Source organism: Protobothrops mucrosquamatus, unplaced genomic scaffold (assembly GCF_001527695.2).
Source record: "Protobothrops mucrosquamatus isolate PMUCROS unplaced genomic scaffold, P.Mucros_1.0 scaffold827, whole genome shotgun sequence".
In the NCBI taxonomy this organism is placed as follows: domain Eukaryota; kingdom Metazoa; phylum Chordata; class Lepidosauria; order Squamata; family Viperidae; genus Protobothrops; species Protobothrops mucrosquamatus.
In genome coordinates, this window is record NW_015387087.1 from 255,571 (window position 1) to 282,127 (window position 26,557).

Here is a 26,557-nt window from a genome sequence, read left to right on the forward strand (position 1 = left end):
TCCTTCCTTCCTTCCTTCCTTCCTTCCTTCCCATACAATGTTTGAGCATAAACCAGGAAAATCTGATTTCTCCTTCCCTCCCCCCTCCTCCTCCCTTTACCAAAAAAGTCATCAGGATTTATATACATTGCATGAAATGAATAGCAGTAGGTTAAACATGGATAGGAAAAGAGGAGGAAACTAAAAGAAGACAACAACAACTACAATAACAATACAGATAGTTCTCAAGTTATGAGGGCGGTTGGGACCACAATTTCCATTGCTAAATGATGTGGTTGTAAAGTGTAACATTACTGCACTGCATCACTTACTGACAGCAATCCTGTCTTGTCACAACTTCCTGTCAGCTTCTTCACTGACTTTGCTTGTGGGACGCTGATAGGGAACATCAGAAAGGGCAATCCCAGGACTGTAGCTTGTTGTGACATAATAATTGTGAGCTGGGCATCACATATGTGAAATTGCAAGGACTACTTGTACCTTCCCCTTATTCAGCGCTGTTATAACTTTGTGTCTGAATAAGAGTCACAATCTGAGAACCAATAATAGTCTTAAGAGAGGGTATGTCAAATTTCCCAAGCCCAGATAAGAATGGTGAACCAGTTTGAGAAATCTAGAACACAAAATGTGGGTCTAAAGGCGTATGCAGCGGTTGTGAGCCATTCAGAGTAGCATTTGTTAGGATGAGTGGCAATATAAGTATTTTAAATAAATAACAAATATTGGAAGATCCCCCTTCCATTACCTTCAAAAGACTAGCATAAAGCTGCCACTTAAGTCAATGCCCTTCTCTGTGAGACTGACAATGCATTATAAAAAATATTTTGAAGTACCATAAGGCATGCTGATGAAGACCTTATCGTGGGGAAAATGATAGTTTCGCCCTTTCATTTTGTGCATCTAACTCTATTCTGTTTCACCTTCCTAATGGCTTTTTCAAAGTCCAGCATGAATAGGGGGTTGATTGAGAGTCTGCAATAAACCGAATCAGCAGCGATTCATTTCTTCCAGAAAGAGGAGAATTTATCATTGAGCTGGCTAAGAATCCACCATCAATTGCTAGTTTCATTCAATATTTACACCTGGAAAAGTGTTGTTTGTGTTTGTGTTGTGAAGCACAACTAAACTTTAACTGGGGAATGTTTTCTGCCAGGGATGGTGGGACACCCAGCATGGATTTCAGCAGGCTGGACTGGATGGCTTCTAATACAGATGTGTTCTTGTAGGCGCCAATCTGGACATTGTTCAAAAGAAGGGTAATCACCTTGGCTTTGAATAGCGTAGCTGCTGCTGGCAGGATACAATTATCACCCTTGTGCCTGGCAAAATGATTATAGCATTAGTAGCCCTTTGCACCTGTACTGAGTGGTCATCAATTTGATATTTCAAGACAGGAAAAACTTGGAAGTGAAGGCTTAGACATTTTAAGGGCTTGACTTGCACAATTTGGTTATCGCTGATTTTCCCATAAGAGTTATTAGAGTGATACTTGATGGATACAGCCACCTTCTCTGGGAAAGGATAATTTCCAGTTTTCATATTTGCAATATGAGAATACTATACACAAGCTCCTTTGAAGGTTGATGTGGGACTGCAGTGAGACAGCAGCATCCTTGTGTTAATATTCATAAATCAATGATAGAGAGATGGATAGATAGATAGATAGATAGATAGATAGATAGATAGATAGATAGATAGATAGATGGATGGATGGATGGATGGATGGATGGATGGATGGATGGATGGATAGATAGATAGATAGATAGATAGATAGATAGATAGATAGATAGATAGATAGATAGATAGATAGATAGATAGATAGATAGATAGATAGAGATAGATAGATAGATAGATAGATAGATAGATAGATAGATAGATAGATAGATAGATAGAGATGGATGGATGGATGGATGGATGGATGGATGGATGGATGGATGGATAGATAGATAGATAGATAGATAGATAGATAGATAGATAGATAGAGATAGATAGATAGAGTGATAGAGTGACAGATAGAGTGATAGATAGAGTGATAGAGTGATAGAATGATAGAGTGATAGTGATAGAGTGATATATATAGAGAGAGCAATATAGATACATAGAGATAGAACTAGAGATAGAAATATATTTAACAATACTTGTTTCTTTAATGGGATGGCTATTTTTAAAAAAAGATTGCTACATTATATATTTCACAATATTGAGCTTTGCTGTTATACAGTAATTTTGGGGGGAATTTTTACAGTGAGAAGGAGAACCTCAACTTTGCAAATAAAACAAGTTGTAAAATCACAATTCTGCCCCTTGTAAGCCAAAGAGAGCCTTGGTTATATTTTCTCATTTCATATGCCATTTGGGTGGTTTAGTAGTCAAAGGGTATATATGACATGCATAATGTGGGAGCAGGAATGGATTCATTTGATTAACGTGTTGATGATTTCCTGAAAGTCAAAAGTTTTAAAACCAATGAATTAAACCCTAACAAATTCAAGGTAGTTGTGTTGAATGATAGCACTATTCCTGAAGAAAGTAAATTCCCATCCGTTCTGGAATGAGATCAATGCCTCTTGAAAAAGATACCCAAGTCATTCATCAGAAGTGCTTGGCAAATGCATTAACCATTGTTGTGAAAAGTTGTCCCTTGTTATTAATATCCTTTGTCTTTTGAAACAAAATATCTCTGTTTCCTGCCTTGTAAGCCAAGTCCAAGGTACTAGAGGCAGCAAACATACACCATGCCCAAAGGGTCAATTTCTTTCTTATAGGACTTGAACAAATGCCTCAAATCTATCTATCTATCTATCTATCTATCTATCTATCTATCTATCTATCTATCTATCTATCTATCTATCTATCTATCTTATCCTCCCTTCCCCCCTCTCTGTCTAGGCTAACAGGGTTTGGGCCATTCTAATCTCTGAAGGGAGGGTGTTCCACAGAGCAGGGGCCACTGCAGAAAAAGCCCTGTTACATAGAGTACTTGGCCTTCTTAGCATCAAACTTTCTTATAAATGCAAGAACACATTTCCGATGCTTGAGCTCAACCACTCAGTTAAAATGTATTTCAGCACAAGTAGTGTTGTGGGTTTAGCTGTTATATCAATCTCACAGAATTCTGCTGATGCAGCATCACCAATAGTTCTTAGGCTGAGCTATGGACTTTAGCTTGCAGTATTGTTCATAGTTATTCTTCTCTGTACCTTTAGAAGTGAAGATCAACAGAGGAGTTGTCAACATCCAGCTTGAGAATCCAAAATAAAACTCCAGGTTCATTCCATCCCTGAAAAATCTTACTGTTTATTGAATACACTGTCAAAGCAAAACTAACTCTGAGGTTCCAACACCAATTCATAGACTTAAACAATAATTTTCCCAGCCAAACTCCTATTCCTTAGTCCATATAAACAAGTACATTTTGTTATGGGAACTGTCTGCTTTAAGTCCACACCTGTTCTGGTGTCCTTGAAAAGGTTTCAGGCTCTCAGGGTCTTCAGCTGTATCATAGAAGCTTCATTTCTCCTTCTAATCCACTTGAAAGTAACACCTCCCCCCCTTAAACTAAAGGCAATCCTGTTATCTTCCAATTAGTGACTCAGTTTGTCATTGTTTGATGTTCACTTTCCCATTATTTTCAGTCAAAATAAGATTGATCACACATGGCCAAATATCCACCATGTACTGAATCATCATTCCATTAATTCAACTTTGTGACCCCCTTGTGTGAACAACACAATTTCAGCATTCTATTTCTCTAATGAAGAAGACACCTGTTGATTTCCATGGGGTCTTGAGAGATAGTGATCGATGTCAAGCTGCAGAATATCTTCGGGCTATTAGATTATTGTATCTAATAATATTAATATTCAATAGCATGAATGCAGTGAGTATTAATATTTATACTGTAAATAAGGACTTTATATCAAAAAGAGCTCAGCTTCTAACCAAATAGCATCAGAGCAATTAAGAAAACATATTAAGAACTGATGGAAATTGATATAGCCTATATTATGACTGCACTAAAATCTGGTTTAAATGCCTATAAATACAAATTAGTAGTGACATTAATTATCGAAGCAGAAATTAGAGGAAGCAATAATAGGGTGAATCAAGAACCCTCTGGAAAGAAAAGAGTGATCAAATTTCAGAAGACTTATGTAGGAGAATAACAGAATAATAGAGTTGGAAGTCTTCTAGTCCAATCCCCTGCTCAGGCAGGAAATCCTACACCATTTTGGGCAAGTGGTTGTCCATTCTCTTCTTAAAAACCTCCAGTGTTGGAGCGCCTACGACTTCTGGAGGCAAGCCATTCCACTGATTAATTGTTCTAACTGTCAGGAATTTCTTTTTAGTTCAAATGGCTGTCCAATCTCTTCTTCCAAAATTCCAAATCTGAATTAATTCAATAAAAATTCAAGTGTAAATAATATAGGCATGAATGAAGCTCAAGCCACAGAAATCACAATCAAAATTTAGTTTACAGGAGGATTATTATTTTTTTAAGCAGCATTGTCTTTTAACAGCTGGATTATCAGTTTGACTCTCCCTTGTGTCAATTTGGAGGAAAAGAAATCTCTATTCTTTCTTCCACAGATGTTTTTTTTTTAGAATGCTATGCATCTTAATGACCCATCCATAGATTTGATGAGACAACAGCTTTGCCAAGTTTCATGTCAGCCTTTCTGTGTGTGTCTCTTTCTCTCTGGGTCTGTCTGTCTGTCTGTCTCTCTCTCTCTCTGTGTCGTCTCTGTTTCTCTCCCTCTCTCTCTCTCTCTCTCTCTCTCTCTCTCTCTCTCTCTTCTTTCTCTCTCTGTGTGTGTCTCTCTCTCTCTCTCTCTCTCTGTCTTCTGTCTCTCCTGTCTCTCTCGCTCTCTCTTTCTGTCTCTCTCTTTCTGTCTGTCTGTTTCTCTCTCTGTCTGTTTCTCTCTGTATCTCTCTCTCTCTTTCTCTCTCTCTCTCTTTCTCTCTCTATCCCCCCTCTAAGTCACTTTCTATCTGTCTCTGTCTCTCTCTTCCCCCTCTCTGTCTATCTCTCTCTTTCTGTCTGTCTGTCTCTGTGTGTGTGTGTGTGTTTATGTTTCTCTCTCTGTCTCTCTCTCTCTCTTTCTCTCTCTCTCTCTGTCCCTCTCTCTCTCTGTGTCACTTCCTGCCCTTCTCCCCCTTTCACACACCTGGTAATGAAATGAAGAAGGCTGCCAGTGTGCTTATCTGTAATGGAATTGAATATCTAGCCTTTATTAGAACAGATACACAAATAGACTTTGATTCAGCTGCTTGCACACAAACAAATGAGATCAATTTTCATCCTGCTCATAGAGACAATATGACTTTTGGCAAACTGGGAGGAATGATGACAACGCTATTTCGAAGGAAAGAGGAGTTAAAAATCTGGGGCTGACAAATAAGAGGGTTATTTTGCCCTCAATTCAAGCCTAGAAGAAGAGGAAGGAGTATTATATGTGTCTGCCGCCTTGAGTTACTTGTAAAATAATCAAGGTGGGATAAAACTCTAATAAATAAATAAATTTTAAAAACGCCACGTCTGCATGTTTGAAAAAAAAGGAAAGATTCACTATCATGGAGACAGCCAGGTGGAGAACAATCTCCTGATGTGGTTAGTAAGGGCTGACATATGCAAAGAAGCTGAAGAAACAGTGGACCACCTGGTAAGCTGCTGCAAGAAGATCGCACAGACTGATTACAAGCAATGGCATGACAAAGTAGCAACAAAGGTGCATTGGAAGATCTGTAAGAAATATCATTTGCCTGTAAACAAGAACTGATGGGATCATAAAATAGAGAAAGTCATAGAAAATGATAAAATTAAACTGCTCTGGGACTTCAGAACACCTGCAACATAACACCCCAGACTTAACAATTGTCGATAAGAAAGAGAAAAAAGTTTGGAGAGTGGACGTGGCAGTGCCTGGAGACAGCAGAATAGATGAGAAAGAACTGGAGAAGATAACAAAATACAAAGACCTACAAATAGAAAGAGAAGGACTGTGGCAAAGGCAAGCAAGGGTAGTACCAATACTAATAGGCGCCTGGGGTGCAATCCCAAAACAACTGGAGCACCACTTGAAGACCATTGGCATTGACAAATTCGCCATTAGTCAATTGCAAAAGGTGGCCTTACTAGGAACTGCTTCCATCCTGCGACGATATCTGTAATACCATCAAACATCCACATCTGCCTATCCCAGGTCCTTGGTAAGGACTCGATAGGTAGAGAAAAATGCCAAATCCAGTCTTCAACAGGCTGACTGTGCGATGATTAATAATAATAATAATAATAATAATAATAATAATAATAATAATAATAATAATAATAATAATAATAATAATAATAATAATAATAATAGAGTTGGAAGGGACCTTGGAGGTCTTTTAGTCTAACCCTCTGCTCAGGCAGGAAACCCTGTACCTTTTCAGACAAATGGCTGTCCAGTCTTGTCTTAAAAACTTCCAGTGTTGGAGCATTCACAGCTTCTGGAGGCAGGTTGTTCCACTGCCTCCAAAAGTTGTGAGTGCTCTAACACTGGAAGTTTTTAACTGTGGAACATAAGACAAAAGGAAGGAAAGGAAAAGATGAGAGCTACAGGCGAAGACAGCAACAGGGTCTTCTTCAAGGGCAGGTCTTTAATTCTATTTTGTTTTGTTTTTTTATCTCTCCCCCAACCCTAAGGATCATGGTAAAGTTCCTAATCACAATCGATCAACGTCCAGTAAATGGACTCAGAGTCCTCCTCCTCTGGAGAGGAGGAAAGTCAAGTGTTAATGAATATCAGAAGAGCAGCTCCATTCCTTCTCTGTTAAATATCGCTCAGACCGACGTTCCCTTAATAGATTCACCAGCAAACTGTGCTCCAGTCCAGGACTTCTCCCGTCTCTCATTGTCTAATGGCGAAAGTTCAAGAAGATTAAAGCTGAAGCGCTGTAAGTGATTTGACGGGAAGAGGGTCCTCCCCCAAATGCAAGTGCAAGAACCTGGCAGATTTAAATTTCCCTTCATTAGCTTGGAAAGAGATTAGAGAAATCCCCCTGCGCTGGAGGATGGTGAGATGAAACAAAGCTGTGATTTGGGTAGGCTTCAGGAAGGAAGGGGTAGCTGCTGTATTCCCACTGAAACGGAGGGCCCAGTTCTAATTGTAAAGCATCTGTTTTTGTGCAGACTCTCCCGGGTTTATTCTTATAGCAATAGCACTTAGACTTATATACCGCTTCACAGTGCTTTACAGCCCTCTCTAAAGCGGTTTACAGAGTCAGCACATTGCCCCCAACAATCTGGGTCCTCATTTTACTGACCTTGGAAGGATGGAAGGCTGAGTCAAAATTGAGCTGGTCAGGATCAAACTGCTGGGAGTGGGCAGAGTTAGCCTGCAATACTGCATTCTAACCACGGCTCAACTCTTATTCTTATTCCCGGCTTATTCCCCTCCCCTACCAAGGAAAGTACCTCAGATCTACTTCATGTAGTAGATGATGCTTGCTTCGGGCACTTTCTTGTTGGGATTTTTATTCCTTATGCAATTTGTTTCTGAGCTGGCATAAACAAAAAACAAAAAAACCCCACCCACTACCAACAACAGGCAGTTGCATGAATTGTTGGTGGTGGTGTTTGTTTTTTTATCCCAGCTCAGAAACAAAGTGCATGAATTAAGTACTTTATTTTTCACCTAAGAGCAATGTCAAGCTGTCAGGTGAGTGACCATAAGGACCTTCCTCCATCTAGCACAGGTTATATTCATTATTGTCCTGCCCCAAGAACCAAGAACAACATGTGGAGCTACTTCTGAGAAGTTTCTTTTATTGTTCCTCACTTATAGACAGAAATCTTGCCAAACTAAAGCAACTACTTGCTTCATTAAAGATATACTCTGGGAATCGCTACTTCTTTGTTCTCAAGAATGCAGTCTCTCTCTCCTGGGAATCCAGGCTACATTCCACTACAATTTCAATCCTCTCCTATAAAATACCACTCCCTTACTCAGTTCCCATCTGAGCATTATTCCATATATGGACCATCCTTCCTACCTTCCTTCCTTCCTTCCTTCCTTCCTTCCTTCCTTCCTTCCTTCCTTCCTTCCTTCTTTCCTTCCTTCCTTCCTTCCTTCCTTCCTTCCTTCTCTCATTTTTTCTGGGAATATTTATTTAAAGAGAAGCTCTTGTTGGAATCTACATCTTATGCCATCTCCCTGGGTAAGCTTCTCTCAAGACCTGTGAACAGCAGAGAGTAATAAGGCTAACAGTATCTTAAAATAAAACATAGCTTCAGAGTCTTAATGAAAGCACAAATGCTCTAATAAAATACTTTAATGCTGTTCAATGTAATGTTCTAATGCTGGCTTGCCAGATGGGAAAGTAAAAGAATGGGAAGTGCTCAGATTTGAAATAAAAGCTGCACAACCTGGAAAGGCAGGTTGTGCAGTCCTTCCTAACCAAAACTGGCAAAAGGCTAATTATGGCATCACCAGATGCCCTCCACAGCCATCACAAGGGGAGGGGGAGGGAGGAGAGGGAGGAAAGGAAAAGAAAAGAAAGGAAAGTCTTGACCATTAAAGCAACTTATTTTTTCTAAAGGTTTCCAGAACAAATGAATCTTGGTCAACCTCACCCCATAAGGATATTTAATGAAAAAGGGCTGCTTTTTTCCCCCATCGTTTTTTCCTGGCTTTGCCACTAAAATCAGCCCTGAAATTTCACATATTGTCAATTTTCCTTCTGTTCTTCCCCTCTGCATATGCATGTGTGTGTGTGTGTGTGTGGTGCGCACACACACACACACAGACACAAATGTTCAAACATCACACTTGGCACGCTGTCACTGCTTCTCAGCTTTATGTGCCACGGTGATAAAATTATTTCAATTTTAATCATAAGACACAGCTCACATTCTAGCTGCTTTTTCTAGTTAAGGCAGTCCCAGTAGAGTTCCATATTTCATTAGATTAGATACTGTGCTGTAACTCCCGATGAGCACCCAGCTTGCTTTGAATGCCATGCTCAAAGTCTTCTTTAAGTCAGAGTGAAAACTAAAAGTTGATTGGCAAAACTCGGAGGGCTTATGGCTGAGTTTAATTGAGAGACATCCACAGAAGGAATATATATATATATATACAGGAAGTTTTTCAGACAGACCGGTCTGATTGATTACACCTTGGCATTTTTGACTGCTATACTGCAGTTCTACTTTTTACAATGTCTTTTACCTTGCAGCCCCCAACTAGGGACGATGATAACTGCAACCATATAATCTAACCTCACTTTTTGTTACATGAATTTGTGATTTGATATGAAAGTCAAAATAATTTAAATGTGGGAGTATCAAATTGTTGAATTTGTCATTTGCCTTTGAATCGGTTAAAAAAAAACCCCTTTATTTGTAGGCAGTATGTGCAAACTATCTGAAAAACCAGTGAATTGGTTCTAAGTCTTCCCAGAGCTTATTCAAGAACGCTAATTTAGAACAACATAGCCAACTCATTCAACAATTCTGTTTAAAAACTCTATTTGAAGCCATTACTCCATCAAATCACTTTCAGATTTATTCTTCAAATTATCATTCCCAGATCCCTAGTTGCACCGTCTTATGAACTGGCAAGTAGCATCAAGTATCCGGTGGGGATACCTCTTCCAAAATGTTAGTTTCAGACAACCTATTTTTCAACCTTCCTCCGATTTATCTGCAATTAACTAATGACCAAAATTTATACTAGTAATCCACATAAATGTCCTTACTCAAATCACGCTGCTAGACTTTATTTTAAAACTGGTTGGTTTATTGAAGGACTTGCTAGTGAACAGTTGCATCCCGGAAAAATGGACTGATTGTAAATCAAGTTTATGGCTATGTCTGTGACTCTGTGGATTTTTTTTTTGCTGCATTTGTCTTCCATGCAACAAATTCATTACACCCAAATGGTGCTATCTTTGAGGGGATACTTTTATTACTCCACTTAGCTAGTTGCTGACCACTTTCTTCTTCCCAAGGATGTCACCTTGAATATTCTTACTGTCATACACATGTAATGCCATCAGCAAGCATTTCTTCCTATGCCTTTGAGATTTACAACTGAAATTGATAAGAAGATTGCCATATTAAACTTCCAAAGAGGGGGCTTTATTGTTTTAAGTCAGTTGTGTTGGCTTGTAAACCACCAATAAATTTAATTTCTATAAAATACAAGTGTCATGGTAAATCACGATGTAGTGCATTAGAAAGCATTTGCTACACTTTTAAGGACAAAGATGATTAAAATCAAGTTAGCGAGATCAATCACGAGAGGGCCTAATGCACTACGCCAAACATTAAGTGAAGCTTTCTGCCCACAGAAGTGGTTTGAGAGAATGCCATCAATATTACTGAATTTTGCTTGGTAATTGCTAATGGTTACAAGAAACTCTGAAGTTTTGCAATGGGGTGGTGTCTGGAAGCTCTTGCAGCTCTCTAGTTGTCAAAAATGACAAAGTTTTGCCCACTGTGTCGTGCACGGCATGATAAGCCACAGATGTATTAGGATGATTATAAGCAACACAGTGGCCTAGTGGTGAAGACACTTGCCTCCCACTCAGAAGGTTGAGAGTTCAATATTAGGTAACGACAAATGTTTCTCTCTCCTAGGGTACAAAGAGAAAATATCTGCTGTGAACTTTGTGGGGGTGTCAGGAAGGGCACCCGGCTAGTCAACACTTGGCTCCATCCAATCGCTCCAATTCTACCCCGAATTAAGGGATTACAGGGTCATAAAAAAGGGAGTATTATGATGATTATCTTAGCCATAATGACATTTTATTTGGAGGGTTGGATGGGTGGGAAAGAGAATGTAAATTGTTTTCCACAACTGCAGTCTAGGTCATAACTGCAGTTAAGTTTAGTGTTTTGATCATATTGTGCATTACTTTTAATACCAGTTTTGGGGCACTCGATCTCTAAAAGGTTCACCATCCCTGTTATAAAGTTTCCTTTGAAACCCAGACTGAATGTGCTTGTTCTCACCGGGTTTTCTTTTTCTTTTTATTTTCACAGCTGAAGTTACTACACTTATTTTAAGAGGAGGAGAAAAAAAATCAATGCCTCCACTAGTTTCTATTATTTGACAAATATGTTCTTTCTTTTCCTATTTTATTCTTGATAGCCATAAGCAACCTTGCCAGCAAGGTTTATAAAAACACCTTAGCTAGTATTAAATATAATGTTAGCAGATCAGTGTCATGAAGGCCAAAAGGAGGTCATGCAGAAAGGAAAAATAGCTTTTACATGTAGCTTCCTTGAAGCGGTAACACCTTTTCAAAAAGATTTGGCTGGGTGGGTCACACCAGAGAGGAACTACATCCAGTGAATCTCTCTCTCTCTCTCTCTCTCTCTCTCTCTCTCTCTCTCTCTCTCTCTCTCTCTCTCTCTCTCTCTCTCTTTTCAGTCTGAATATTACAATTTCAGGTTTTAATTTAATATTAGAGAAAGAGAGAGAGAGGGGAAAAACCTGTAATTCTGTGATATGGCATCTAGGGACAGAAGCATCAGCTCAATTATTAAATATAGAAAGAAAATGGAATAACTATTAAGGGTATCCCCATGTATTTTGGTACCTTTAGAGGCCACAAATATATTTGGGGTTGCTTAAATGACTTTAGCAACCTCAAATTGCTTTCCAGTTCTGCAATTATAAAAACTGCAGTATTATTATACTTAAATTATGCTTTCTGCCAGCCTAGGAGCTGGTAAGCTTCACTTACAATACCCTTGAATTAAGGATGTCATGGTTCCAGAGCAACTATTTGTTTTAAACTATAGGTATAACCTGATACTGCTAAACCCTACTATTAACTGGTGTATTTAGCCCACAATATTTTATTTTATGACTGATTCTGAACTGCAGTCAGTTGAAACATTGGACTCAGATATTCACCTGGCTGATTTGTGAGGGTGAAGCTCTTAGTTTTTTGATAACTGCTATTCCTTTTATCAACATCTGATCAATTCTCCCATTTACATACGATTTGATGCCATTTTACTTGGTCTTGGCCTGCAGGTTTAGCTAATCTTAAGATTATTAGGGTTGGGCCTGGTTAGTATTTGGAGGGAGAACTATTTGGGAAGTTCAAAACTTTTGGTTAAAGTGGGAAAATTTTAAAAATTCCAGAGGAAGGTCATGGAAAAGAACTTCAGGATTATTATCAAAAATATGAGGAGAATGGTGGTTCACATGGTTAGGATGTTGGGCTGAAAATCGGCAGGCTTGTGTTTGAGTCCCGGTTGCTGCCACAGGATGGGTTGAGCTCCTGTCACTTGCTCCAGCTCTTGCTGATCCAACAATTTGAAAGTGGGTGACTGCAAGTAGATAGATGGGTACCACTTCAGTGGACAGCTTAACGGGGACATGAAGTGAGCCCCCAACTGGGCATGCCCTAGAATTAGCAATCCTTTCAACCCAGAAACAGTTTGGTGCTCTTGACTAGACTGTAGTAGTAGTAGTAGTAGTAGTAGTAGTAGTAGTAGTAGTAGTAGTAGTAGTAGTAGTAGTAGTAGTAGTAGTATCAGAAACATTGTATGGCCATGTAGACCACGAGGCATTGAATTCAGTTCAAAAATGATCTTTGTTTTATTAGTTGGCTATAATAATGCTATTACTCAATTATAGAACATTGATTTTATATATGATCTTTCTTATGTTCTTGGTTTTATTGTTCTTATTATACTATTTTTGTCTCTTTCTTACCCAATGTACATCATTCTTCCAGTATTGTCTGTCAATAACTGCTCCTTTGAGTTCTCATAGGCTCACACTCATGTCATCAGTCATAATAACTTGTCATCGTTCTTTCTGTTGGCCTGTTCTTCTATTGCCTTTGATATTTTCAAGCGTTGAGGAGATCTCTTTCACTCTTGCTCTCTCGTTGTGTGTCTCAAGTTTGCAAGCTTTGGCTTCTTCATTACAGGTAGTCCTTATTCAGCAACAGCAATCAAGACCAGCCACGAAGCCATTAAGTCAAGTGGTCACTAAGTAAAATCATGATTGTGCTTATGATCCCAGTCCAGCTTTCATTTGCTTTACAGACCTGCAAAGGTTGCAAAAGTGAGGATTGGTCATAAAGTTACTTTTCCATCACTAGTGTAACTGCAAAAGGTCAGTAGATCCGGCAGTCATTAAGCAAAGATTAGTTGCAGTGCCTCCGATGAGCTCCCTGCTGTTTTTAAAGTCTTCTTTATCAACTTTAAAATATCAATGTCTTTTCATTTGGTTCTGGTATTGAGAATGAATAGAATTATGTAAATCAACTGTCCCACCTTAATTTGTACTGTTAGGAAATTTCCACTGGGAAATAGTAGAAAGATATTCATATAGTAATACCGCCAAAGATATCCCTGCTTATTTAATTTCACGCAATAAAGTTTCTCTGGGGTCTTTTTAAGGCTTAATAGGTGAAGCAGGCTACTTGTAGTTACAATTACAAGCCTTCAAAGCTGACAGAATGAATATGAGATGGAGAAAGCTCTCTGTCAGTGAATTAGTAAAAAAAATACTCGGAAATGCCTTTTTATATCACTCCTGAAAGACTCATTCAAGAGGTCTTTCTTTTCCTTTGCTAACCCAAGGAGCCAGGTTTATAATTTGCCTCTCGCCACACAATAATTCCATGATGAGGTCCTGAATAGAATTCAGGTGCTACTTTCACGTTGAGCTCCTGCCTGCAAAGCCCTGGATGAATGCAAGCAAAGAGAGAGGTGAAGCATACATGGATCCAGCGTGATATTGACAAGCCAATCAATAAATATTCATGGCACACGCTGTTTTTATTTCTTGGAAAAGCTGAAAACGCTCTCTCCTCTTTTTTCCCCCCTAAAACAAAATGCACTTCAGACATTCATCTCCTACAGTTCAGTTGCAAAGACGCTACGGTTCCGTGAATACATCTTTAAACCTTTTCTTTTTCTTTTTTTAAAAAAAAGGGGAGAGTAGAAAATATCAGAATCAATTGTTGCCTTCTCTCTCTTTTTTATTTTTCTTTTCTTTTCTTTTCTTTCTTTCTTCTTTCTTTTTTTTTTTTTTTTGGTNCTGTGCTGTTTCTCTGGGTCATATATGGGTGTGTATGTGGGTATATGCATTTTTTTTCATGTTTATGCAGTGTATATTGGAGGTTGTTACCCTTTGAGAGCTTTATGCAACAAAATCTCATTTTCATGTACATTTAAAGTAACAATAACGTTATTATTCTCTTTCTTCTCTCTTCTCTCTTCTCTCTTCTCTCTTCTCTCTTCTCTATTCTCTGTATTCTACTCTATTCTATTCTATTCTATTCTCAAAGTAGTATAGAAGGGCAGGATTTACCTCTACCTTAGCAGGACCAACTAAACACGAACATCTTGTTATATTCTCCCATTTTTTAGTAGGTCACTGGCTCTTTATGTGTATGGAAAAAATATTACTATTTTGGGGGGAAGACAAAACATTTTCCACAGCTCTGATGCTGGATATCCTATACCTATACCTCACCCTGTTTCCAGCAGGTATTCATCATGAAAAATATGGAATGTATCTTTCTGCATTTCTTATCCAGAAATTCCTTGCAATTTTCTCACTGTAGTATTGGAAAAGAGCACACCAGTTCCCAAGAGGGTTAAAAATCCAAAGGGGAATGAGGTAGACTTTCAATCATACTGTAGGAGATGACCAGGTTGAGCCCAAGGGTGGGGTCAAATGCACCATTAGTTTGGAGTTGCTACACTCCCACAAAAGGCCTAAATCCAGCGTGGCAGAAAGTTCTATGGCTAACATTACTCATCCTATAAAGAAGAGATACCTCAAGGAACATCAAATAGCCCTACTGAACAAGTTACTAATTCTGTTCCAACCTGGGAAAGTCTACTACCTTCTTCTCCTCCTCCTCCTCCCCCTCCCCCTCCGTGTCGATTCCTGCCAATTACCTGGATGAGTCCCTGCAGCATTCCTGGGAAGATTTCAGAAGTGGTTTTCCATTACCTACTTCCTGGGGCCAAGAGAGAGAGGGGAGTGGGATTGGTCCAAGGCCACATAGCCGGTTTCGTGCCCAAGGCCAGACTACAACTTTCTAGCCTAAAGCCTTAACCACCAAACATTCTCATTTCATTTGTAACCATCCTGAATCTCTCAGCCATAGCTTGCAATAAGAAATTATGTCTAAAAACCAATTTAGCTTTTTAGGAGCTAGCCTTAATTAAAGGTATCCTCAAGACAGATAGTTATATTTCCAGAGTTTATAGGTTTCAAATGCCAAAAGCATTCTTAATCTAAAGAATAAGAAGCAGAAAAGTAGATGAGACATAACTTGTGGCAAAAATTAAAGCCCAACTGGATATGATGTGATTTATTTTTCTGTCTATCATATGCACGGTGATGCATACTATACTATAAGACTGGGGGAAAAGCAAAAGCAACAAATGTAAAAAAAAATTGGGGGGGAGCATCATCCTCATAAGAGAATGTTAAAGTACAATTTCTTAATAACTTCAGTCTCAATGGTAGAAAAATGTTGCTTTTTGGGTTATCAGGTATTTGTGGGAAAGTATATAGCAGGGGTCTTCAAACTTGGCCCTTTTATGACTTGTGGACTTCAGCTCCCAGAATTCCTCAGCCAGGCACGCTGGCTGAGGAATTCTGGGAACTGAAGTCCACAAGTCATAAAAGGGCCAAGTTTGAAGACCTCTGGTATATAGCAACAGCAGTTAGATTTATATATCTCTTCATAGTGCTTTACATCACTCTCTGGGAAGTTTACAGAGTCAGCATCTTGCCCCCAACAATCTGAGTTCTCCTTTTACCGACCTTGAAAGGATGGAAGGCTGAGTCCACCTTCAGCCAATCAGGATCGAATTCCTTGCTGTGGGCAGAGTTAGCCTTCAATAGTGCATGCTAACCACTGTGCCACCATTGGCTCTTCTGATTGGGTTAAAATGCCCAGCCCTTTTCACAACTACATTTATGGATTATGAAAATAAGGGAAGCACTTCAGGGATCTCTCAAAGGTGGAAGCAAAGAACAATTAGAAGGAAGGAATGAGCATTCAATTTTAATAAAAACGTGTTTTATTTGCATCTCCTGAACAAATGCACAAACTGCTCTCTTCAGAATTTTGCAATGGAGTTTGCAACTCAAACACACACAATAACAACTGCCGCCACCACCACCATCAATGAAGCAAATAGCAGAGGGAAGTACACCGAAGATGTGTGTTGTTCGGAAGCAAGGGGGAAAGGAAGTAGGGGTTGATTACAAAGTGCTGCTGCCATGCTAAGGATATTGTGGGGTTTTTTGGTTTTTTTTTTACTTCTACAGAAATTCCTGATAACAACTCTGCTCTGGGGGAATACCTGAAGTTGGACACATCAAAGCGGACAAATATATCTGTCCCTAGTGGAGAAGCTGAACTTTGTAGAAGAGATAAAGCTCCTCGTGGCTTTAAATTTTACAAATTTCAAGCTTAATCAGTTTCTTCCCATGACAGCATAGCACGTATCAAGAATACGAGTTACTAGACACAAAGGTCACTTCCAAATAGGAGTTTAGCACCAGCTCAGAATTTGCTGTGGAGTTTGTCCAGTCCAACTATCAGCTGTCTCTAGGACCTGAGTCAATTACTGTTAGCTTGGTTAGTCATTGATTGATTGATTGATTGATTGCCTATGTGCCATTAGATTGCTTTGACTCCTAGCAATCAACTTAGATAGATCTTCCACAGGAGACTCTGTCCTTAAGATGTTCTTTCGAGTCTCCCAGTGATGCACTCATCACCACTGTTATTGGGTCTATCCAAGTTACAGGTGGTCATCCTCTTCTTGTTTCTTCCACTTTTCCAGCAATAGAGCCTCTTCTGGAGAGCTGGAAAATATATCTGAAATAGGATAATTTGAGCCTGACTATTTGTACCTTGACTGAGAACTCAACTGGGTTGACTTATATGATGAGCCATCACTTTTTTATTTGTTTGGCTGTCCATGGTGTTCTTAGGAGTCTTCTCCAACACCAAAGCTCAAAGATGTCAATATTCTTGCTATCCTGACTCAGCTATGGTGATTCTGAAATCTCCGTGAACCCAAATTTGTCACGCTGTGGCTTGATCTACAGAGTTTGTGATCAATCCTTTCTCATATTGCTGGAGACCCTTGCCTCATTTGATTTCAGAGAGAGAGAGAGAAGAGAGAGAGAGAGAGAAGAGGAGAGAAGAGGAGAGAAGAGAGAGAGAGAGGAGAGAAAGAGAGAGATAGAAGAGAGAAGAGAGAGAGAAGAGAGAGAGAGAAGAGGAGAGAAGAGGAGAGAAGAGAGAGAGAGAGAGGAAAGAAAGAGAGAGAGAGAGAGAGAGAGAGAGACAGAAGAGAGAGAGAAGAGGAGAGAAGAGGAGAGAAGAGAAGAGAGAGAGAGAGGAGAGAAAGAGAGAGATAGAAGAGAGAAGAGAGAGAGAAGAGAGAGAGAGAGAAGAGAGAGAGGCCGAGGCAGGCAGGCAGGCAGACAGACACAGACAGACAGACAGACAGACAGACAGACAGACACAGATTGACTTCAAAATGGATGTGAGTAGACAGAGCAATAGTGTGAATTTACCAGGTGGAGACATCTAGACAGTTCTTATGGGAAGCAAAGTAGGTGGACCAGATATTTTTTTAAAAAAAAATAATAATAAATAAATATTTTTTAAAAAAAAAATGCTCTTGCACATGACTCTTGGTAATTATGTACATTGCAGACATTTTTGTCAAGATAACAATAGTAATTTGGCATTCCCCCCCCCCATATATATATATATGGGGGGCCAAGACACTTCCAATTTTACGCGGGAGAAAACCCGAATAACCAAAGACCTACATACAAACACCTGTGAAAACCTCAGAAAACACACACATATATTTATTTATTTATTTATTTATTTATTTATTTATTTATTTATAATTTAATTTGTATCCCGCCCTTCTCCTCACCGGACTCAGGGCGGCTAACAGCCTTATAAAACAACATTACAATAAATATCCATATTAAAACCAAATTAAAAGAAAATATTCGTAAAGGCCAATCATTAAAATTACCCTTAAAATTACCCTTAAAACCCCCACTAAAATTCCCTAGGGCAAACCCGCTTGTTGAAAAAGCCATGTCTTTAGGGCGCGGCGGAAGGAGGGGAGATCCGGGATCACCCGGATCTCTGGGGGTAGTTCGTTCCAGAGGGTGGGGGCTCCCACCGAGAAGGCCCTCCCCCTGGGGGTCGCCAGCCGGCACTGTCTGGCTGACGGCACCCTGAGGAGACCCACTCTGTGGGAGCGTACCGGCNCTGTGCTGTTTCTCTGGGTCATATATGGGTGTGTATGTGGGTATATGCATTTTTTTTCATGTTTATGCAGTGTATATTGGAGGTTGTTACCCTTTGAGAGCTTTATGCAACAAAATCTCATTTTCATGTACATTTAAAGTAACAATAACGTTATTATTCTCTTTCTTCTCTCTTCTCTCTTCTCTCTTCTCTCTTCTCTATTCTCTGTATTCTACTCTATTCTATTCTATTCTATTCTCAAAGTAGTATAGAAGGGCAGGATTTACCTCTACCTTAGCAGGACCAACTAAACACGAACATCTTGTTATATTCTCCCATTTTTTAGTAGGTCACTGGCTCTTTATGTGTATGGAAAAAATATTACTATTTTGGGGGGAAGACAAAACATTTTCCACAGCTCTGATGCTGGATATCCTATACCTATACCTCACCCTGTTTCCAGCAGGTATTCATCACGAAAAATATGGAATGTATCTTTCTGCATTTCCTATCCAGAAATTCCTTGCAATTTTCTCACTGAAGTATTGGAAAAGAGCACACCAGTTCCCAAGAGGGTTAAAAATCCAAAGGGGAATGAGGTAGAGTTTCAATCATACTGTAGGAGATGACCAGGTTGAGCCCAAGGGTGGGGTCAAATGCACCATTAGTTTGGAGTTGCTACACTCCCACAAAAGGCCTAAATCCAGCGTGGCAGAAAGTTCTATGGCTAACATTACTCATCCTATAAAGAAGAGATACCTCAAGGAACATCAAATAGCCCTACTGAACAAGTTATTAATTCTGTTCCAACCTGGGAAAGTCTACTACCTTCTTCTCCTCCTCCTCCTCCCCCTCCCCCTCCGTGTCGATTCCTGCCAATTACCTGGATGAGTCCCTGCAGCATTCCTGGGAAGATTTCAGAAGTGGTTTTCCATTACCTGCTTCCTGGGGCCAAGAGAGAGAGGGGGGTGGGATTGGTCCAAGGCCACACAGCCGGTTTCGTGCCCAAGGCCAGACTACAACTTTCTAGCCTAAAGCCTTAACCACCAAACATTCTCATTTCATTTGTAACCATCCTGAATCTCTCAGCCATAGCTTGCAATAAGAAATTATGTCTAAAAACCAATTTAGCTTTTTAGGAGCTAGCCTTAATTAAAGGTATCCTCAAGACAGATAGTTATATTTCCAGAGTTTATAGGTTTCAAATGCCAAAAGCATTCTTAATCTAAAGAATAAGAAGCAGAAAAGTAGATGAGACATAACTCGTGGCAAAAATTAAAGCCCAACTGGATATGATGTGATTTATTTTTCTGTCTATCATATGCACGGTGATGCATACTATACTATAAGACTGGGGGAAAAGCAAAAGCAACAAATGCAAAAAAAAATTGGGGGGGAGCATCATCCTCATAAGAGAATGTTAAAGTACAATTTCTTAATAACTTCAGTCTCAATGGTAGAAAAATGTTGCTTTTTGGGTTATCAGGTATTTGTGGGAAAGTATATAGCAGGGGTCTTCAAACTTGGCCCTTTTATGACTTGTGGACTTCAACTCCCAGAATTCCTCAGCCAGGCACGCTGGCTGAGGAATTCTGGGAACTGAAGTCCACAAGTCATAAAAGGGCCAAGTTTGAAGACCTCTGGTATATAGCAACAGCAGTTAGATTTATATATCTCTTCATAGTGCTTTACATCACTCTCTGGGAAGTTTACAGAGTCAGCATCTTGCCCCCAACAATCTGAGTTCTCCTTTTACCGACCTTGAAAGGATGGAAGGCTGAGTCCACCTTCAGCCAATCAGGATCAAATTCCTTGCTGTGGGCAGAATTAGCCTTCAATAGCGCATGCTAACCACTATGCCACCAGTGGCTCTTCTGATTGGGTTAAAATGCCCAGCCCTTTTCACAACTACATTTATGGATTATGAAAATAAGGGAAGCACTTCAGGGATCTCTCAAAGGTGGAAGCAAAGAACAATTAGAAGGAAGGAATGAGCATTCAGTTTTAATAAAAACGTGTTTTATTTGCATCTCCTGAACAAATGCACAAACTGCTCTCTTCAGAATTTTGCAATGGAGTTTGCAACTCAAACACACACAATAACAACCACCAACACCAACACCAATGAAGCAAATAGCAGAGGGAAGTACACCGAAGATGTGTGTTGTTCAGAAGCAAGGGGAAAAGGAAGTAGGGGTTGATTGTAAAGTGCTGCTGCCATGCTAAGGATATTGTGGGGTTTTTTGGTTTTTTTTTTACTTCTACAGAAATTCCTGATAACAATTCTGCTCTGGGGAATACCTGAAGTTGGACACATCAAAGCGGACAAATATATCTGTCCCTAGTGGAGAAGCTGAACTTTGTAGAAGAGATAAAGCTCCTCGTGGCTTTAAATTTTACAAATTTCAAGCTTAATCAGTTTCTTCCCATGACAGCATAGCACGTATCAAGAATACGAGTTACTAGACACAAAGGTCACTTCCAAATAGGAGTTTAGCACCAGCTCAGAATTTGCTGTGGAGTTTGTCCAGTCCAACTATCAGCTGTCTCTAGGACCTGAGTCAATTACTGTTAGCTTGGTTAGTCATTGATTGATTGATTGATTGCCTATGTGCCATTAGATTGCTTTGACTCCTAGCAATCAACTTAGATAGATCTTCCACAGGAGACTCTGTCCTTAAGATGTTCTTTCGAGTCTCCCAGTGATGCACTCATCACCACTGTTATTGGGTCTATCCAAGTTGCAGGTGGTCATCCTCTTCTTGTTTCTTCCTCTTTTCCAGCAATAGAGCCTCTTCTGGAGAGCTGGAAAATATATCTGAAATAGGATAATTTGAGCCTGACTATTTGTACCTTGACTGAGAACTCAACTGGGTTGACTTATATGATGAGCCATCACTTTTTTATTTGTTTGGCTGTCCATGGTGTTCTTAGGAGTCTTCTCCAACACCAAAGCTCAAAGATGTCAATATTCTTGCTATCCTGACTCAGCTATGGTGATTCTGAAATCTCCGTGAACCCAAATTTGTCACGCTGTGGCTTGATCTACAGAGTTTGTGATCAATCCTTTCTCATATTGCTGGAGATCCTTGCCTCATTTGATTTCAGAGAGAGAGAGAGAAGAGAGAGAGAGAAGAGGAGAGAAGAGAGAGAGAGAGAGAGAGAGAGAGAGAGAGAGGAGAGAAAGAGAGAGAGAGAAGAGAGAGAGGAGAGGAGAGAAGAGGAGAGAAGAGAGAGAGAGAGGAGAGAAAGAGAGAGATAGAAGAGAGAGAGAGAGAAGAGAGAGAGAGAAGAGGAGAGAAGAGGAGAGAAGAGAAGAGAGAGAGAGAGGAGAGAAAGAGAGAGATAGAAGAGAGAAGAGAGAGAGAAGAGAGAGAGAGAGAAGAGAGAGAGGCCGAGGCAGGCAGGCAGGCAGGCAGGCAGACAGACACAGACAGACAGACAGACAGACAGACAGACAGACAGACACAGATTGACTTCAAAATGGATGTGAGTAGACAGAGCAATAGTGTGAATTTACCAGGTGGAGACATCTAGACAGTTCTTATGGGAAGCAAAGTAGGTGGACCAGATATTTTTTTAAAAAATAAATAAATAATAAATAAATATTTTTTTTTTAAAAAATGCTCTTGCACATGACTCTTGGTAATTATGTACATTGCAGACATTTTTGTCAAGATAACAATAGTAATTTGGCATTTCCCCCCCCCATATATATATATATATGGGGGGCCAAGACACTTCCAATTTTACGCGGGAGAAAACCCGAATAACCAAAGACCTACATACAAACACCTGCGAAAACTTCAGAAAACACACACACACATATATTTATATGTAACCTTCTAATCATATTCTAACCCAGGTTGATGTGTCTTAGCTTCAGGGTTCAGTCAAGGTCAACCCAGGGCCACTACCTCTTCTTACAAGCCGTTCTTCAGCCAAGCTTGGTCTAAGAATACAGCGGATGCAGAAGGGTCGGACCCGAAGGAAAAGACACAGACGGAAATGGCATAATTTTGAATACTGTCGTCAAGTATATAATATTCGTTGGGTCGTCCCTTTCTTTATCCTCAGGAATCGGGATATTACATATAACACTAAATTCTTAATAACTTCACTTAGTGTTACAACTTTCTCGACGTCGATCCTCTTATACTTTATCCCATGACCTTCATTTAAACATCCTTAAAAATATAGAATCCTCTGCTAATTTCTTATCCTTCTGAATTCCACTTTAGAGGCCAGATCTGCTTTTACTGCCACCTTTTTATAGCAAAGAAGGAACACTCAGAATGCTTATATGCTCAGAGAGATGACTGAGGTCCTTTTGTTGTTGTTGTTGTTGTTGTTGTTGTCAGCTTACAGCGTTTTAACTCAAATCCATCACTGGAGTGTGCATTAATGCAAGCTACAAAGCAGCACAGCTGAGAGATGAAGGCAATTGGCTGAGGAAGGCTGATTATTAGTATGTATTATCATTCATATCTTATATGAGAAAAGGAAAGGTCAAAGAAAGAAAGTCAAGGACTCATAAGAACAAAGCAATGGGATGTCAAAACAGTTGTGGCCATTCCAAGCCCCACCCCTTTTGTAGCAATAGCAACAGCACTTAGACTTCACAGTGCTTTGGCCACCTAATGAGAAGGAAGGACTCACTGGAGAAGAGCCTGATGCTGAGAAAGATTGAGGGCAAGAGAAGAAGGGGACGACAGAGAATGAGGTGGCTGGATGGAGTCACCGAAGCAGTAGGCGTGAGCTTAAATGGACTCCAGAAGATGGTAGAGGACAGGAAGGCTTGGAGGAAGGTTGTCCATGGGGTCGCGATGGGTCGGACATGACTTCGCAACTAACAACAACAACAACTAAATGGTTTACAGAGTCAGCCTATTGCCCTCAACAATCTGGGTCCTCATTTTACCAACCTCGGAAAGATGGAAGGTTGAGTCAACCTTGAGCTGGTTGGGATTGAACTGCTGGCAGTCGGCAGAATTAGCTTGCAATACTGCATTCTAACCACTGCACCACCAAGGCTCATACATCATCTCAAGCCCCACCCCTTTTGTACATACATCAATGTCATATGTACAAAGAGGTGGGGCTTAAATGACACTGTTCAACGAATGCTTAGCCGCTTTTGACTCCATCCCCGCAGACACACACTGCAAGGGGGTCACATGAACATAGGATGCTGCAACCATCATCAATCTAAACCGTGGCTTGCCAAACCCTTTTGGGAAGCAGACAGCAATGAGGAATAAGCAAAGAGCTATAGTTTATTTATGAAATTTATATGAGCAAAAATGGTAAGAAGATTATCTGAGCAAAAATGGTAAGAAGATTAATATAATTTAGCAATATCTTCAGAGGTTCCAGGTTCCAGATCTCTGGAATAAAGACTCCCGTCACATTATACTGTATATTATGCAGTTGTCCTTATAATGTATAATTATAATGTATAATTATACATTATACTGTATATTATGCAGTTGTCCTTGACTTACAGCTACAATTTGTAGCTGTAAGAAATTTCGCTCCATTTTACGACCTGTCTTGCCACCGTTGCAAAGTGAATAACCGCAGTTGTTAATAACACAATCAAGTGAATCTGGCTTCCCCATTGATTTGGCTTGTCAAAAGGTCTCATGATCTGGGACACTATAACCCTCATAAATCTGAAGCAGTTGCATCATGCCGCAATGCTTGTAAGTGTGAAAAACCAGTCTTAACTCACTTTTTCAGTGCCGTTGTAACTTCAAACGGTCACTGAATGAATTCTTCTAAGTTGAGGACGACCTGTATTCTGAACTGGAAGAGTTAAAAATTTGCCTTTTTAAGGAAAGCATGTTTTATAAATGTCCAGCCTTTGAGTATTGTTGTTTTTTTTCCAGTACTGTTAAAATAAAAAAAAACCTCTTTTGCAGAAAGTTGCAGAGCTGAGAGTATTGATTGGGGAAAGTTGTGTAGAAGGGAAGTGTAAATGGCCATTTCCTTGCTTGTGATTTATAGCGTCTTATAGCTTTGCCCAGTCGCAGCTGGAGCAGTACAGGGGCTGTCTTCATTACTGATATATCAGCACAGCTATAGCTAAAAGTGGATATAAATCACGTAGGAGAAAATGGCCAATAACTAGGTAAATAAGATATAGTGCAACATGGGCCCTGACACAGAGCTAATTGATTAGGTAAAGCAAATATAAATTATGGGGGGGGGAAAACATTCAAAATCTTTACGACGGCTGTGGAGGTATGTGCTGATTCCACCTGATTCATAAGAAATCTGGTTTCCTGGTTGGATTTGCCTCGGATAAGATCTTCTCATTTACATCTCCAGCCTTTATGATTCTTATAGATTCAGTTGGTAACCCCTCCCCACTGCAAATAGATTTAATGACTGTAAATAGAGCTGTCCATCAAGCCAGTCAGAGCTTTGAGATGGCCGCAGATAGTTCATTTTCTGTATTTTATGCCTGTCATTTAGCAAATTGCTAAAATACATTTAGCAATTTAGCAATCCGAGTGTGGTCATTTAGCAGTATTCCAAATGTGGCCTTACAAAGCCTTAGTAAGGCCACACTTGGAATACTGCATCCAGGTTTGGTCACTACAATGTAAAAAAGATGTTGAGACTCTGGAAAGAGTACAGAGAAGAGTACAGAACAGCTCTGGGTGGCCTGCATAGATAAAAGAACAATGTAAAACAGGCTAAACCCAGGCAAAAATAAGTCAGAGGAAGCAGCAACCCACAAATGGGCCAGACAGGTCCGGCGGGGGGGGGGGGGAAGAGGATACTCTTCCAAAGGACAGGGTCAATCATTCCCAGAATTCCATAAGAGAGCTGTCTGTATGTCTCTCTCTGTCTATCTGTCCATCTCTATGTCAGCTGGTCAATTGGTCCATCCATCCATCCATCCATCCATCCATCCATATCTAACCTGTCTAATCTACCGGTATGTATCTGCCTATCCATATGTCTGTCTGTCCATCCACTGTCTGTCTGTCTGTCTGTCTGTCTGTGTCTATCTATCTATCTATCTATCTATCTATCTATCTATCTATCTATCTATCTATCTATCTATCTATCTATCTATCTATCTATCTATCTATCATATCTATTTATAATATCTATCTATCTATCATCTATCATCTATCATCTATCATCTATCTATTATATATCATCTCTCTATCTATCTCTATCTATCTATCTATCTATCTATCTATCTATCTATCTATCTATCTATCTATCTATCTATCATATCTATCTATAATATCTATCTATCTATCTGTCTATCTATCCATCAATCCATCTATCCATCTATTCAATTTAACTCTGCGTGGTGTACAATTATCTAATAAAACTACATATGTAAAAATGATCATATCAATATGTAAAAAATATCAATGTTAAGAATTATTAATAACATTAAAATATACAATCCCCAGGCAGGGAGACAGTGAATATATCAATAGAAGAGCTATGTGAGCATGTTTCTGGTTCCTTGGGATCCCCAGGCCTGGTGACATATCCAGGTTTTGAGGACTTACAGAACATCTAAAGGGATGGAGCTAACCTAACCTTGGCCAGGCAGAAAACGTTTCAAAAGACACCATGGCAGAGAAGGCCCATCTCCTGGGACCCACCACTTTTAAGTCCCTGGCAAATGGTAACCTTAGTGTGCCAGTTCTAACGGTATGGGTGCTTCTTTGCTGATGAAGCCCACAGCCTGCCACTCCTACCATCTTTCAAGATGGGTCAAAACAATGAAGAAAGGTGAGCCCATAGGTATCCAGGCCACGAATGGTGAAAGGCTTTATAAAAGGCTTTATCCTGCACTGTGGATTGCACTTGGGAGCCAATCAGTAAACTTTGTAGCTCATAAAGTGTCAGATGGTGCAAGAGGTAGAGTCATAACAACTTGCATCCCGCAGCCGAAATGAATCAGCTGAAGTCTCTGCTCTTATGTTGCTATCTATCCTTTCCTGCTGTCTCTGCTGTCTCTTGCTTCTGCTTCTACAGATCTGCAAGTACTTTTCTTTCGTCCAGGTATATCAAAAAGGGGCTTTCATTTTGCCCCATCCTAATACTAGTTATCCTATTTAAACCTACCCAGGGATTCTCAATTATTTCCTATCCATTAGCTGCCAGGGAGGAAGCAATTACGTGCTATCCGTTAGCCATTTCTCAAACAAGAGGAACAATCCTCCGATACTCGTAGTAGTATATTATAAACCTCTGCTTCAATATGAGTTGAAAGTTCAGTTCATCAGTTCTTATTAACTCTTGC